The following is an 18,054-nucleotide window of genomic DNA, read 5'->3' on the forward strand; positions in this document are numbered from 1 at the left end:
AATATTAGGAACAGTAAGAGACTGCATTAAGTGAAGAACTGAGAACAGGTATTACAACCCCTGCTTTTTCTGCGAACATTTAGTAGTTCAGGAAGAAATGGAATGAGGCCAAAGGGAATTAATTTCTAGAAGATATTTACTGACTATAAACTAGCAAAGGAACAGGGAATTCTAGTTACATTGCAAGCTGTTAAGGTGTTTTTTTCTCTTTCTCTTTTCTCCCCCAAATGGCCGTTCAGTATGAAAAATTACTCTCTCTCAGCAGACACTTCACAACCCACCCTGATCTGCAGCCTTCATTCTTTTATTGAGACAAATGGGCAGTAAGTTACTAAAGCATTTCACGTACATGGAGTTAAAAATGCAGAAAGAATGTTTTGCCATGTGGCAAAAGAAACCAAAGAACAAATCTAGATCCACCCTGTAAAACCAATTAGCAATGAGCAGTCTGCTCTGAACTATTCCTTGATTCAAGTCTCCTCAGGTGAAGTTGTGCAAAATGATTCACACAGTAAAAAAAATTTTGAGTTGATTTAGGCCAGTGATTATTGTTACTATAAACACTAATTATTCATACAACTGTCTAGTATAAGCACTATTTCTTGGCTTTATATGATAAACAGGGAATGGTGATCACCTTTTTTTAATGTTCTCCTTTCCTCTCATAGAGAAACAGGCATAAAAGATTATTCTGTTCATTTAAATCCTTATTAAATAAACAACCTGCAAACAATTTTTAAAGGTTTATTTTTTTATTGAAAAATAAGACTTTCCCCAAACTAAAACATTTTACAATACTACATCAAGTGTTCCAAAATTTTTAAATCAAAATAATGTGAAATGCAGTTTGTTCAAAGTTTTTTCTGATTTTTCTTGATATTTTCTAATAAAAGTCATGCACTGCCTATGATATTTTGTTTCCTCACAATAAAAACTTCAGTAACTCACATCTTATACCATTTCTGTATTAAAATTTGACAGAACGTCTTTCTATGACATTTAAACAGTTCAGTCTTACAGTGATAACCAGTAACCAGTCTCCATCATAAATCTTTAAAACACTCAGAACTCTGGGTTTAGTGATGTCTCCACAGATTCCCAAATCCTTTTCCAAGATAGGTGCTGACTTTCCACCTTTTCCTTAATTTATTCCGTTCCTTTAACAAGGATTAAACACAATGAATGCTTTGCTTAAGTCCTCGCTTTGAGGCTGGCAGAGTAACTATGAAGCTGGGTACCCAGCTTCCAGCACAATGCAGTATCTCATTTGTATGTGCTGAGCAGTCCTTCCCCAAGCTGCTGCAGGCAGCTGATGTGGATTCAGGTTTCCTGAGATGCCAGTGAATCACAATCTTCTGCTTCTGCACACTGTGGCCTTAACACCGGGACACTGAACAAATACACACCCTTCTACCCTTGCTACCATTTTTGCAGCTCAAGACTTCTTGACCACCATTAGTCAACACTTTAATTTTATTTTTTTTTACATCACCAGGCACCCTACCTTTTGAATTTTGTTATTTCTTTTGGCTATTTTTGAATGTTTTTTTTTCCTTCTCTCTTCATAATTAGTTTAAAATTTCATGTCAGATTAAATTGTGGGATGGTTTGCTTCAGAAGAAGAAAAAACAGGAAGTTTAATAGTCTAAGTCTATTTTTTTCCCCTCAAAGGAACAGAAAAAAACAATTATTAGCTAGCAGTATCCAATCTGTGCTGATTCAGGCTCTCCATAGACAAAGAAAAAAACAATAATGTGCTTAAATACACAGAGTGGAGCAAACCTGTAATCATTCAAGATTCATGGCTCCAGAAGCACTAAATCTTCCCAGATGAGCTAAATGGAGAATCTTCATTAGATGTCACTGGGGAGGTACATATTCTCTTTCCAGAACAGCAAATTCAAATGTAATAACTACAAAAACATGAGAAGGACTGAAACCACATGTAGAGAAAGTTACTAAGTCTGTTTTTCAGACTCATTTCCCATCTTCCCATTAGGGACTGTCATTTAAGAGTATGTGTTCTGGATGGAAAGAAAATCCTTTTCACCTTGTGGAAAGATTGTGGAAGAAATTATTTGTATCGGTTTACCGTCAACACTTTCTTACCAGAGCCCTTCTTCCACTAGCTCATTTCCCCACAGACCAAAGATTTCCAGTCCCCTGTGAACCACAGGAGGGAATGCCAATGAACAGTTGTGTCTGCATATAAGTTCACTAATATGAGGCAGACAGAAATACATAAAAATGTATATCTTGCATAGGAAGAGCATCTTTTTGTCCCTTTAAAAAAGCGGTCGGCTGGAATAAATGTTTTCCCTTATTAAAACCTTTTACTTAAGAAGATTTGCCGTGTCACAAACAGTGAAGTTATACAAGAGTGCCATAGACAACCCAAATTATTCCTGCCCAGCTGAATCAGTGTAAAAATTAGACTGGCTAATTCTCAGAGGGAAAGATGTGTCAGGATACTAAATGTGTTATGCTGAGGTCTCTAATGACAGATTCACATCCTATGCAGATGAGCACAGCCCTTTGCACATCTCCCCACCACGTCTTGCCCCTACTGCCCTTTCCTCTCTGGGTCCTGACTCTGAGCTCTGCTCCGCTAAGCCAGTGTTTCTCTTTGCACACATCTCGTGCCACCATGCCCTATCCAGCCTGTCCTTCCTTGCCACGAGTTTCCTCCCAGATTCCATTTCCATTCCCCATAACTTCAGATTTCTTCTCTGAGTCCTCACCCCTTCTCTTCCCCACATGTGAACATGGGGTTTGTATTTTTGGTACACCAGTGGTTATACAGCCTTTTTTTCAGATACCAGCTCATCATAGGTTGTAAGTACAGAACCAGAGCACATGATTCAACAAAGCATACTAGCTCTGGCTGCTTTCCAGCATATAAAAATACTAATTTCCAGTAAATTATATATACTTGTAGGAAAGGTACAACACCCTGTTGGGAATCCAACATGGCTTCTCTCTATATCATTTTTTTCCCTGCCTGCAATAAATTGCATTATGTGAAAATATATAGAGCTCTCCAGTATTTTGATATAAATCTACCTGACGAAAGTTAACACACATCTGAGAATATGTATACCTGCTGCATGTAGCCACAGAACTACCACTTTGGCGTAAAAAAACAAAATTAAAGAGATTAAAACAGTGGTCGCTTGCTCCTAATAATTAAGAATGAGAAATTCAAATTACATGAGTAAAGAAACAGATCACAACTTTAATTATATGCTTCCAGATTTATTTGTGCTTATTTATTCTGTAAACGTATTTTCTACAAGAAATCTGATACTCTGACAGATGCAAATGTTAGTGGGAGGGCCTCTGGAAGTGAGTTGGGTGAAGTGAGACAGGTTTTGCCAATTTTAGAATATGCGTTTCAGCTGTAATGTTTTGCTGACCTTTATTTTTATTTTATCAACTACTGTTAGTGATGTACAAACTTGCTTTACCTTTACTGCAATTCCATACAAGGAGTACATGAACAGTGACAAACCTTGTCAAAAATGTAAGCCCTCCAGAACAAGTTCAGGTGTGGGCGTTTGCTAACATGAATGCTCTGCTAATAGAAGTCACTGCTTCTATCTAGCTATAGTTTACATGTTTTCTGGTTTGTGTTTGATGGGGAATAAAGATATGAAATTTGCTAGCAACAGCACCTGTTATTAACAGAAGTGTCTCTCTGGAAAGTGCTGGCAATTTTTCTATCATCATTTTCTGACACAGTTATCCCTGTGAAGAATTCTGTGGTACAGTCTGCAGTTACGCATACTATAGTTTCGTTCTTGGAAACATCCTCTAATGTCAGAATTTTCCATAGCTTGATTGCAAAATTTACAGTGGCAGTTTAGCCTAAATTGCTGAACCTTATTGTCTGTAAAGTTCTCTTAGATGAGGCAGTCCTTCACAGTTTTCAGGTCTCTGACAGTGCAAACCTACCTTGCATTATTAAAAGTACAGTTACACCTGTTTAAGCCACAGCATCTATATCCACTGATTAAAACTCCTTAGGAAAAAAGCCAGAGAAAGAAGTTCTTCTCAGCTGCAGGATGCCAAGCTGAACATGTTGATGAAGAAGATACAATCAGTAATTCTCAGTCCTTGCTTCTTTCAACATGAGAAAATGTGCTATAAGATCCACAGGCATGGTTTTCCACTGTTGTCTTGGGGAGCCATTGAAATTCCTTTCATCCGACTGGGAAAATGTATGTTTGTAGCTAGTCTGTAATGCCCTGTGATTAAATTGTTTGTTCAGCCTCACTCTCTCTCTTTCCTCTGCTTATATCTTATATCTTAGAGACTGTTCTCAGGCTGAGTCAGGAGCTCTCAATACACCATGTACATGAAGTATTCACTCTTGCCCATTTGTACACGTATAAGCTCCCACAGTTAGCCAGGGGTCCTGCTCCCTGGATGGGGCTGCACTGGTTTCCATCACAGCTTCTGCACAGTATTTCATTTTGTCACATATATATATCCCCAATGCTGGTGAATGATTATTTTGATAAAAAGGAGAACATCTTGTGGGAATTATTTCCTTGAAAGCATGAAATCATTCAATAATGCTTTGACAAAGCTCTATTACAAACACTTCCCATCTCTCTCCTCATAATATCAGTGGTAAAAGCAAGCCAAAATCATTCTGACAATATTTCTCTTTTCAGAAATAGCATTTCAAGCCTGACCAATCATCCTGTGTGCACTGGTCAGCTGCATGTGAAGATGTAGGTACTCATCTTGGCAGTGTGTGTTATCATCCCCTGCCTTGCTAATGGGCTTCCTACCACTTCTCCTGCTTGCTGGGTGGTCTTTGAGGCTGGCAGGTACCATGTTCACCCCAGAAACAGATTGAGAAGTTCAGACCTGACCAGTGCTCTTCAGTTACCTCAGAGCCAAGCGGCCCCAAGAAGCACCAGAGCAGCCCACCAGAGAAGGAAAAGGTGGGATTTCCTATACCTCCTTTAGCCAGTCTTGCAGTCTGGACTTTTACAGGGAATTTTCTTGCGCCTCCTATTGGCAGGCCCTGACTGGGAGCAACCCAAACAGGCTGAAGACCTGGTAGAAAGAGGAGATGCCATATGTTCCTGAACTGTGCTATTCCCATTTCTGAAAAACCTCAATTACTCTGGTTTGAAATGAGACTGTATTTCAAGTGATTAAATATTCTAGCAGTAGGGAAGCTTGTCTCCCACCATTCTCTGTAAAAAGAGAGCATAATAGCAAATTGAGGTCTCACAGATATGATGGGTTGACTGAAAAGTGTTTCAACAAAATTATTTTCAAGGGAAACACCTTTCCCTTTTATTTCTAAATAATATAGATGTTTTCTCTTGCAAAGTCAAATATCCAAAACATTTCTAATTTTGCCTCTGGCTTATCAGGTTTCCTGCATAATGTATTTATGGTTTTCCCCTTCCTGAACTGGGCATCTTCTTTCATATCTTCCATGATTTTGACCAAAAGTTTTAGTACCTGAGGGTCCTGGCAGGTGCTCTCCATGCAGGGAAACCTGGCACCACTGGCACTTATTTACACACCTCATGACATCAGCATTCATACTCTGACACTGCTGTGCATAAGCACTTTTGGTGTCACGGTTGCTGCCGTGGCACAAGGAGCTGTCGGCTCTATGAATCACAGGTAATCACACAAATCCTGTACACGGGGGTTCACTAGGGTCCATTATTACCATCAGACACCTTTGCTTTATTAGCTTCTCCTCAAAAAGGTTGATGCCAGATAGAAAATGCCAGGCTCATTGTGGGTTGCTGTGCACTCACCAGTGAATAAAAAGAGGAAGGTTATCCTGCCAGTCCAAGTGCTCCAGCCAGGCTGGGCACAGCCATGTGCCCTGCTTGGCCCATGGCTAGAGATAGCAGGGAAGGAAGGCTATGAGTGAGGCCATCTGTGCCTACCTCAGCAAGACTGCCTGATGCCCAAGCACTTTGGTTATTTAAATGTCTGGTTTCGGCTCCTCTAAAACACTTTAATCTTTACTCCCTTTACAAAGTCACATTTTTTTTCGACTGCAAGCAATGTCCTACATTTTGTCCTCCAGCCTTATAGCTGGCTTACCTTTCTAACTACCTCCAAATGCCAGATTGTCACCTTTTGCATTAATTATTCAGAAAAAACAAGTAAAACCTTCCAGGATTTGGGGCATTTTTTTCTTTTTTTCTTCCATCTGACCAAAGTGATAAAATAGCCTGTTTCTTTGCACTACCCAACTTAAAGATATTAGAAATCAGTCTTCCTCCTTGGATGAAGTCAAATTATGCAGAGTCTGTAGTGAAGTATTATCTTCAAAGAGGCCACCCGTGTTTTCCAGGGTAAGCTTTTTACTGTTACAGAGCACTGACAGAAAGCTGACAAGGAATGGTACTAAAAACTTCAGTGTCCACTCAGAATACATGTATTATAAAGACATTTTCTTATCAGTGCCCTGGCACTGATGGCTCAGAGAAATATTGTTAAAAAACCAGCTGAAACAGTTGTTGTTACAGTAAACGTGAATTAAGTTTAACAGCCTTCTGCCCTCCATTTCAGGCCTCAAGTGCTCTCTAAAGGTCAATAAAATATCCCGTTTATTATAGTCTGTCAAATAATGCAGACAATGCAGGTGAAAGGTTGTCAAATAAGTAAAGAGAAATGTTGTGCAAAGCAAATACACAGGAAGAAACCAAAGGCACGTGACCATGTGTGCTCCTGAGAGGTTTTGCTTCCTAAGTACTGGGCAAAGCTGCAAAGCTGGTTCCTCCTGCCCTGGTGATGGAGTTACCATCTCAGACTCGTACAGCTACAAACCATAATAATGTGCTGAACTACAGCTGTGGAGCAGCTGGGCTGCACATCACAGTCACAGACCAGTGGCAGCACCACCTAGGCAATGCCTGTGGCTATCATGCTGATACTTAAAGGAATCTGAGAGCTGCCCGCCTGTGGGTGGGGCAGTATCACAGGATGGCTCAGGCAAGAAGGGGCTGGAAAGAAACCTCTAGTCCAACCTCCTGCTCAAAATCAAGGTTCCTCAGCAGGAGGTCCCTGCCTTCGAAGAAGTCAACAGCTCTCCACAGTTATATCTTTTCAAAATTTGCTTAGTATCCCTTCAAGACCTGCATCCAAGTCATTTATGAAGATGTTCAAGAGCACAGGACCTAATCCATTAAAATTATAAATTCTTCATTTTATATGTAGAAGATTCTCTTTCTTTTTTCATATGAATAAAATTATTACTTTAACCCCACTGTCTGTCATTCTCCTACCATGCAACACTCTGAAGAACATCTGTTCATTGTCAGAATAACCTCTGTAAGTTTTAGATAACAGCTACGTGGTTTCTCATAATGCATCCTTTTCCCAGGCTGAGCAAACCTTGAACTTGCAGCCTCCCCTCACAAGCCAAATATTCCAACCCCCAGCCATGTTGGGTGCCATTTGTTGAACTCCCAGGTTTGTTTCCCTGATACTGAAGGGCCCCGCACTGTTCTCAGTAATTAAGACATGGTCTAAAGAGTGCTGAGCAGAAGGAGTGATCACTTCTTACACCTGTGCTGCTGTTCGTGTAGCCCAGAGTGCTGTTGCTCCCTGATACCGATAGGATCATGGGGACTTGCACAGCTCCTCCCTGCCACATCCTCCAAGACTGTGTCTGCAGGGCTGCCCTTGCACAATCTACAGAATGTGGCATTGTGATGGGGGTGGGAGGATTAATCCCAGCTGCTGGGCTTTCCATTTGTCCATGATGAAGTGAATAAGGGTTCCACCAGGCCGTGCCTCCAAGTGCTCCTCTTCCCCCCTACTCCAGGTTATTGATAAAGTTGCTGAACAGGAGGGGTCAGCCTTGTAGCTACTTATAGCCCTGTAGTGTTTCACTGCTACATATTCTGCTTCATTCACACAGGTTTTTACCAAGCTGATTTTTCATCAATTCAGACTGTAAAGCAGTAGTTTCAATTAAAATATTACCATGAGAAGATCTTTTGGAAAAGAGTTTATTTTAAGTCTCCTATTAAACTTATTCTAAACAACATTCACTGTTTCCCCCTCATCCACAATCCAGTCACTTTGTCATAGAAGGGCTGCTGCTTGGGCAAAGTCTACACTTGGCACATCAGTGATGACTGCTCCCAAATAGAACTGCCTTTGCGCACTCAGGAATGTGCTCCAAGAGGACACACTCCATGATGTTTCTAAGAATCAAATAGAGGATGATAAATTTGCATTGGTCACAGGATTTTCTTTTTGACCTGTTTTTAAGATGAGAATAATATTTGCTGTTTTCAGGGTCTTCCCCCACTTCTCAGTCACAACTGAAAGGAGCTGTGCAATGATACTAGATAGGGCTCCCAGTAGCCTTTCCCAGGTTGGAGATGTGAGATGAATTTATGGAGCTCTTGCTGAAGCTGACAGGTGAAGCCTCAGTCTCCACTTCTGATGGGCTCTCAGTGCCACCAGTCCTTATGTTCCTGCAGGTTTTATGAAAGCTGTACAAAGTTTTGCTGCATCTGCCTCAGGAATGCTGTCTACAGAAGTTCTTTTTCAGAGATCACCCACATTGAACCTGAACCATATGAACAATAGGAGAGGAGTCATAATAAATTTAGAGGGGACAAGAATTGATAGAAACCACTGCAAGAGTCTCTGCCTTCTGGAATGATTATGTGGAGAACGTACTGGTGTGGTAATTGAAGGGCCAGAGGGTCACACCTGATATATACACATGATTGATGGGCAAACATTGTTTGCTTGCAGAGAAAAATTTCACAAGTGCTCATTGATGAGTGCTCCTCGAGGTGTGGTTATGATATTATCACACCTCAGTGCTACATCCCTGTACTTTGGTTAAGGGATGATGGGAGATGGAAGAGAAAGAAGTGAGAGCACAGAGGAAACAGCAGGTTCCAAGCTTGTTTCTAGGACGAGGTTTTGTCCCAGCAACTCTTGGCAAATTTCCCTCTCCAAGCTGTTCCACATAGAGTTTTTCTGGATCCCTCAGCTGAGATTTCCTCCATCCAAACACTGCTAAACTTGTCGGTGCATTGCTTGTAAGAAGCTGGGTAGATAATAACAATACCAGCAAAGTAACTGACTAAAACCATCCACTTAGGCCTCACAGATACAGTTTTGGGGATGATTAAATTTGTTGTATAAGCTAGCATTTGATATTACTATTTCACAAAGACTTGTACTTTTTTTTCAATTTGATTAACCAGAAATTACTTATTGGAAAATTATACCAAGAAGTTTTTCATCAGACTGATTCTAGCAGGAATCCTTTATTAGGAAGCAGTAGAAAAAGAGAGGTCCTATAAAGCAGAGCATGTTGTAAAATCATGGATTTAAATGGTTTTGAAGGAATTAGTGGACTTTTTCCACAAAGGAAGTGGTAGAATGATAAATGAGTAAAAAAAATCAAAGTCAGCAGTCTTCAGAAAAAAAAAAAAAGTAACAATATAATGATTTCAGCTGTACACAGAGTAATAAGTGTGCACTTGAAGTCACTGGGGAAATTCTGCCTCTGCTTTATGACAGTATAGAATTTCCAAACATTCCCTTTCTTGTGAAAAGGCATTTCTTCTGAATTACTGCACGAGTGACTCCTGGGGTATGAGTAGAAGCCTCTATGATTCAGCAGAAATGTTCAGGCAATATAAGAGTAAATACAACAGAAAGCTGACTTTCATCCAGCAGGGTTGTTTCGATTTCACCATAAACTGGAATTCTGTCCAATTAAAACGCCCTCCTTCTGCCTCTTCCACTAATACCATTGTCTGAGAGGGTGTTATATGAGGACTTAGTCTCAAGAAATTATATTTTCAGAGTTTTGGATTATCACAGTGTGGTTTTTATGCCTGGAAACACAACCATCACTTGAAAGAAAATTAATTCCTCTGTATAGTGCTAGGTAGCTATAAGGCATTGTCAGCTCGAGTGAGCTGTATGCTGATTTACACCTGCTAAGTCCTTCATTTGCCAAAATACTTATAGAACCATGCCCAGAAGCCCTACAGACTTTTTAAAATCTGATATAAACCAATTTCCAAAAAGTTACTCTTCCTGCTACAGTTCTTCGGGGTGTCATCAACACAGTTCCCTTTCCAAAGGAAGAGATCATCCACAGGGATATTTTTCCTAAGGAGCCCAGGCCTTTTCTCTGCTCAACCATATTGTACCATGCATATGTTGGAAATGCCTTTCACTATTTTCTCTTCCCATAACATCATTGGACTCTGTCAAATAAAATCTATTGAAAAGTAATCAAAGTTCATATGAAGGATGAAATGTAGGCTCAAATTAAATAACAGAGGTTGTACTTATTTAATTGCATTAGCAGGCAGTAGCAGAAAATATTCATTTCTAAATTAGCCAGGAGAGGAAAATTTCTTGGTTTGCTGCCCTGGAAAACCCTTTGGAATTACCATTTTATTAAGGTGTTCTGTCTGTACGTTGGAAAACCAGATGAGATTGCATAGCCAGAGCTGAAATTGACCTTCAAACAATTCTGTCAACGATTTGCAAAGCAGAGCCTCACAAATTTCTTTCCTGACTGGTTCTCTCTCTGCAGTGGGCATTTCAAGCCACGTGCCCATATAAAACCAGGCAAAGCAGGATGTATACTAGGATGGTCATCAGCTAAACACATGCACCTGCAAGAATTTCCTCTTAGTATTTTTACACAGAAGAGAGCAAAGACAGTTTCTGTAATTTAAATTACTTGAAGCCAGTATGAGGTTGATGATTTTTCAGACTTCAACAAAAGTTAAACTGAATTGGGTGATACCCATTACTTGAGGAATATGATAACACAATTCCAAGAAATCACTCATATAAAGATTTCTTCAACACAGTTAATACTAGCAGAAACTTTCTGGCAAAATTTCAATGGAAAATACATCTATTTATCCTAATCCAGTGAAAAAATGGAAATTGAGGAGTTATAATAGAAAATGACAAAACAATAAACCATATAATTTTCTAGACTGGAGAAAAACTGAAAATATCCAGAATGATTGACTCACCTGAAAAAAAAATAGCATATGTATATCAAAATCCTAATTTCAAAGCCAGTTTTCTCTGGAGTTTTTAAAAAATATATTCCATACAATCTGAACTTCACAGGGATGGATGCAATTGAACTGGAAATGCTATTAGTGAGAATGCTTTTCTTTCTCCCCAGAGAACTCAACTGTCCTAAGCAAACAATCAATGTATTTGACTTCTTGCCACAATGCTATCAAGATTCCCAAAGACTGGAAAGTTTCTGCAGGTAGAAAGAAAATCCAGTTGCACTGACCAAAAAAACCCCCAGAGAAATGGATGGTTATATAAATATCCCGCTATGAGACAAAGCAAATAAAAAGGTTAGGTTAGGGAGTAATCTACTCAGCTAAAACTTTTCTTTGCATTTACAAAATATCCATTCATCTGCCCTGTCAAGTCTCTGGTGTGGCTCATTATTGGAGACAGAATGCCAGCCTGCCTGGTCTATGTTCTGATCACTTCAACTCTTACATGCATTCCAATATTTCATAACCTTTTTTCTATAGGGACATTAAAACTTTACAGCAATCTTGATTAACAATTTTTGACAAGCTACTTGGCATTACAGGATGAAGTGTAATGTCACAGAATGAAGTGTAATGTCACAGAAAAGTGAGAAGTGTTCCCTCCTACTGTCAGGATGCCTTCAAGTGATGCATCAAAAGAATAGACACATTATACATATTTTAATCTTATGCTGAAAAAAAATAAGCTTATAAATAAAACTTAGTTGATTATCTCAATAACAAACTAGAGTAACTCAATTAACTGGCTGCTGCATTCATCTAACTTAATTCTGCAAATGGAAATATATCATAATGTTTGTAACTAGAAGATCCTTTGTTACTCCTTACTGGGTGACTGCAACTAGAGAAAGAACACCTCACTACATCTCAGTCTGGAATCTCAGCAGGCAACCCACTGCCCATACCACTGTGAATAAAAGAGCAGACCTGGATTAATATCATCAGGTACTGTAGCTATCTCTAGTATATAAAGTCTCCTATGTGACTGGAGCATAAATTCTCATAACAAAAGAGAAGCCAAATACATTTTCACAAGAAAACGTTCATAATATTTTGACCTTGGTGCTGACAGGAAATATTTCAGTAATAAGGAGCTATGTTTTTCTCTGTGTGCTATAATCATGACTCACAGTAATTTTGGTTCTTCCTAAACCACTGTCTTTGGACCCAAAATCCCCTAGCAATTTCATGCAAAATGGGACCAGTTGAAGAGGGTATAGTAGGAGCACTTCCTCTTAGTGAATCTGAGTTAGACTTTCCTTTGGCTAAGAGGAAATGTTCATGTCTTACATTCTGAATCATACAGGAAAGTTTAAAGAAACTAGATTTCCATGGACAAACTGGGAAGGTTCTTTCATAGATTATTTTGATAGAAGTAAAAGAGTTTAAATTGAGAGAATTTAAAACACAGGTCTAGTCTGAAACCTGGGCTGTATGAATTAATAATCAAACAGAGCCTATAAAGAGTTTATCAGCAGATTTAGTAACTGGTATTTCCAGTGTAAAATAACCCAGTTTGCCCAAGGCTGGCTTCTAAATTAGCTATTACCAAGCAGGAAAGAAATCTTAAAATTATTGTTTTCTAAAATTTACACCCATTAACTTCATGCTCAGTGACTGGTAAATAAAAGAGTAGGAATGATAAAGAAATACATAGAGAATAAAACTGAAAGCATCATTGCGTTACTGCAGTGTGCCCACATCTTAAATGTTGCATGAAATTCTTGGCAAACCTCTTCTAAAAACGTAATAGGGGAGTTTAAAAAGGACAGAGAAAGGTAACAAAGACTATCAGATTTGTGGAATACATTCTACATTATATGAAAGTGTAAATACGAGGACTTTATGGTTTTAAAAAGTCAGTGAAGAGGATATGATATAGCTTAATAGAATTAGGAATTCTAGGGAGAAGGTCATTTATTGTTCCTCAGAGTACATGGAAGAAATGGAAATCAGCCCTTTCAAAATCATCAGGTGGCAAATTTAAAATAAGAACTACATTTTTCATATGAATCTATTTAAATTGGAAGCACATTACTACTGCCTTTTCACAGAATTTCTCAGAGTCATAGCATAAGTAGTTCAAAATACATAAAACAAATCTATAGAAGTTAAGGTCATTAGTAGTTTTTGAAAACAGTGTTCTAAATGCTATCTCAAGCTCAAGCAGGTCTTTAACTGCTGATTGCCTAAATACATTTTTAAAATATGTAAAGGTCACCTTATTATTATTGGAGTGCTCTGATCTGATAATGTGCTCTAAACGTGTGCATTTTATTGATCTTCCCATTCCAAAGATACGTATTAATCACTAGTCATGACAAAACTGAGTTAGTTCTGAGCATACATAGGTACCTGGAGAACTTTAAATGTGAAAAATAGAGACAGTTTCTCAATAAAACAGTATCTTATTTATTAAGCCTCTTCATACACGCACTTGAAGCACCCTAGTCATATATTAGGTATCACAGGTCCTTTTAATGGTGAGATTGAGGGAGTAGATTTTAGTTCGAAAGAAATCTGCAAATTCTCCATGAGAAAAAACAACAATAAAAAAACCCTCAAAACCCAAACAATTTACTCAAAAAGCACACAGAATAGTCCTAGATATTTCCATTGAACAAACTAAATATATACATAATTTCATATTTTTTGTGCAGAGTTCATAGTTTCCAAAATGTTAAGTAGAGTGTCAGTCATTAATGCCAACTTTATAAGGGTATTCTTTTCTCTACTTTCTAATGATGACACCCCTGTAATGAACTTATAAAAGCTTATTCCTTGTGAAAAATTTTAAGCTTCTCCATTGATAGATCCATCTCTCTTTACTTGAAGGAAATCCAGTCCTTAAAATCTTCTCATGAAAAAAAAATAAAGCATCTCACTAATATAGTTCATATACTACCTCTGCAGTTGAAGCAGATATCTGTTTTTACAAAGTGGAAGGACCCATTCTCCAGGCACAAGATACAGCATCCTAAAATACAATTTAAATACATTCTTACCTAGAAAATAAAAAATTTATCAGAAGAAAGTTTTATGTATTTTCTTAAAAGAAAAGAAAACACAAAATCTTAGAGTCACAGCAACTCTTGGCTCAAGTAGGTTCATCTAGAGCCAGTTACCCAGTACTTCATGCAGATTTTGAATATCCCCAAGGATGACAACACTACTGCCTTTCTGGACAACATGTGACAGTGCTTGATCACCCTCAGCAAAACAAGTTTTGTCTTATGTCTTAACCATTCTCCTTCATTTCCATTTGTGACCACTTCTTCTTGTCCTGTCACTGGACACCATGGAGAAGAGGATCTCTCTGCCTTCTGTACTTGCCTCTATCAGGTATCTATGCAGAGGGTGAAGACAGCCCTGAGCCTTCCCTTTCCTGCTGATCTCTCCCTGCTGTCTCACCCTCTCTTTGTATATCTCTTTGCCCTGCTGTCTCACCCTCTCTTTGCACCCTCGCTTTGCACAAGGTGCTGCAGTCCCGTGAAAATATTTGTGCCCCTTTGCTGATCTTGTTCCAGGGTGTCCATGTTATCCTGGCAGCGAGGAGCTAAGAGCTGGAGTTAGGAGTCCAGGTGTCTTTCTCTAGTTTGGAATAGATGGGAACAATCACCTTCCTTTACTTCTAGTGATGCTTTTCCTGATGCATTCCAGGAAGCTGTTGGCTTTCTTTGCTGCAAAAGCACATTCCTTGCTCATTTTCAATTTGGTGTCCAACAGCACCCCCGAGCCTCTTCTTCAATACTGCTTTTCAGCTGTCTGGCCCAAGACAGATGAAGGGACTGTATTTTCATTGAATCACAAGATAAAGTTGGCTAGAAAATGGAATTTCAAGAGAAGGTGGAAAAATTTAAGGAGAAATAGTTGTACAGAAGAGAGAAGGCAAGGAAAAGGAAGGATAAAGTCCACACAATCTGGTTTTATTCTCCTTCTGAAATACAAAATACAAATTATTCTTCTTCCTGGATGTTCATCCTTTTTGATCTAAATATGCATCTCATACTGCTAATTTCTTGGCTTCTGCTTTATTCATCTGTTCATCTATTTGTGGATGTTTTATGTTCTCAAATCATGTTATTTCCTCTTCCACTACATTTACCTGCGAGTTATTTTTCCCTCCCAAGTTGCAGACTGAGTTCTATGACTATGTCTAATATTTTTCCTTCCCATACTTTTTTCACTAAATTCTAAACTGTTTTAGCAGTGGTCTATGCCTCTCTGTCTCTAAATATGATGCTCTGGCAATGGACATTCAATCTCTGATCCAGATTAATTGCTACAAATCTTTTTTCTTCTTTCCTTAAAAGATCTGGAAACTTTTGCTAGGAAAAAGTTATGTTGAAAAAAATGTTATATGTCATGCTAAAAAAAGCTTATGGTTTAGTGGTTTGGTTTTTTTTTTCTGTAGGTAGATGGGTGGGTGGGTAGCAAAGATCATAAACTTCTCCAAAATATTTGATCCTGTCACAGTCTCCTCCAACAGCACATGCCATTTTGTACTTTATGCTCCTCTTGTCCTCTCCTCAGTTTTTCTCAGGATTGCCCTTTTCACCACCCAGTTCTGTGCGGTGAAGCCAGGGGAGAAGGGTCTATTACAGGTCTGTTTCTTTGCTTCAGACTTAACTCCTGTGTTCACATGAGCTGTCTCCCCAAACCATCCTGTGCTGAAAAGGAATCAGAATGTTTTCCTTTCTATGAAAACCTGGTAGGACCCAGGCACAGAATGTCTTGCAGTCAAATTGCAGATCATAATATCTACTGTTGAAAATAATAAATTCTGACTATTCCCAACAAATTTTACCACAAAAGAGCTGAGTTTTGTTCCCCCTTTATTCCCGTACATAAATACAAGTATATTTCCACTAGTATTGAAAAAAGATGGATTAACGACATTATAGCTTCATTGATGCAAATGCTCATCATCATTACTGAAAAAATCTCCATGAAAATGACCAACTAGAGGACAGTCAGGGAACCAGCACTTTGAGATACAAAGTGGGAAATAATTTATCTGAAGTCACACAATAATCCTGTCAGAAGATGAAGATATGGAGATACCAACCTCTTAGAAGTTCTTTCTTAACATAGAAAATAGCAAAATAAACTCAGTCATACAGACGTATCTGCAATCATATCTCATCCATATGAGTGGCATTCCTCTGTGGAGATCCAGTTCTGTAGGAGAACAGTCCTGCAAATGCCACTGTGTTCAGAATATTGCAACTCATCACACTTGAAAAATCATCAGTTGGGAGCTTCTTAAAACATGCACAGATACATACTATTTTCCTCTTAATCTGGTTTCTTAATCTCCTTTTTTTCTTCCCTAATGTTAGTCAGACATAGGAAATACACTTACTGAAAATTTGGGAGATAAAAATACAAGGTTAGATATAATTCAGAATAAAATGAAATGTTTGAAATCTCTCACTTAAAATTATAGTAGTTTATAGCAAAATGGAAAAAAAAATTGAGATAGTACTTGATGAACATTGTGCTACATGATGGTTCTTAGATTGCCATCTAACAAATCAAGCTGATAAACAGGAAATAAGTTCATAATAGAAAATATAGCTTATTATATAGTTTCTGGTTCCTGAAGGAAAAATAACCAGAGAGGTTGAAATATAATCACCTGCAAAAGATTGTAGATGGGCCAGGCATAGATAACTTTGAAATACATTTACAGTATTTCTTGTCTTATCAGATTTTTCTCTTACAAATATAAATTATACAACATTTCAAACAATTGTGGAAAATCTTAGTCTGAAAAATATATGTCGTCTGTAAGGGTGATGAATCACATTTTGTTTTCACAATTTTTGGTAATCAATATTGATTATGTAAAAATAAGGCTCTGAGGAACAGGAAAGGGAGAATATTAATTATGCCTTAAATTTTAATTCTGAAATCTATGCTAAACTTAGAAATTATAAAATTCTAAACTTCTGCCAGTAACTCCTATGCCTATCACTAATGAGTATTGTTTTCACTACCTTTCTAATCCTTACAGCACTACTTGTAGTACAACATTTCATCTCTTAGCTTTTGAACAGTCCATGAGAAATTATTTAATGCACACAGGCACACACACTCACATTTGAAAAATCTGCAGACAACTCTGAGAAATCACCTGGAAATCCTGAACTGGAGTGAAGTGAGACCTGCTTCTTGGATGGAGTCCAGCTAAGTTCTCATGGGGTCTGAGTTGCTCTCATGTGGCTACAGCAATCTGCACCTGACCTTTACTTGAGAAACAAGCAAATATAACCCATGTATGCCCTCCTAGTCCCCTCTTCCCTACACCACACTCAGTGCACCACACCTTGAGCACAGCACTGTGCAGGTTGGAAAGGACCACGTCGTCCTGGTCATTCATAGTAATGTCACAGAATCACAGAATAATGAGGTTGGAAAAGACCTCTAAGATCATCAAGTCCAATCTATGTCCTAACACCTCGACCAGACTATAGCACCAAGTGCCATGTCCAGTCTTTTTTTAAACACATCCAGAGATGGTGATTCTACCACCTCCCTAGGAAGCCAATTCCAGTACTTTGTTATTCTTTCAGTGAAAATTTTTTTCCTAAAATTTCATTTTTTCTTAAAATGTCAGCAGCACTATGGGGGTCCCAATTACAGTCAGCAAGGTTTGACGCTAAAATACTAATTTTTTTGTCAAAAGCCAAAGAACTTTAGAAAATTTTATTATTTACCAAGCTCCTTCTTGCTTCTCAGAACTCCGAAGCTAAAATAATTTACAACACTGACATTTCACCATCCATAATTTTCCAGCCAATTTCCATTTGCCCTTTGCATTACATTTATGAATAGTTGTTGGATTAAGTTTGATTCTTGCCTACTCCACTAACTGCATGAGCAAAACTGTTGAGCTGTAATTTGACTCACTGTTAATTGCTGACATATGGCATACTGAATAAGGAGGGGAGGGAAAAGCACTCCTGGG

This window comes from Taeniopygia guttata, chromosome 2, assembly GCF_048771995.1.
Source record: "Taeniopygia guttata chromosome 2, bTaeGut7.mat, whole genome shotgun sequence".
In the NCBI taxonomy this organism is placed as follows: domain Eukaryota; kingdom Metazoa; phylum Chordata; class Aves; order Passeriformes; family Estrildidae; genus Taeniopygia; species Taeniopygia guttata.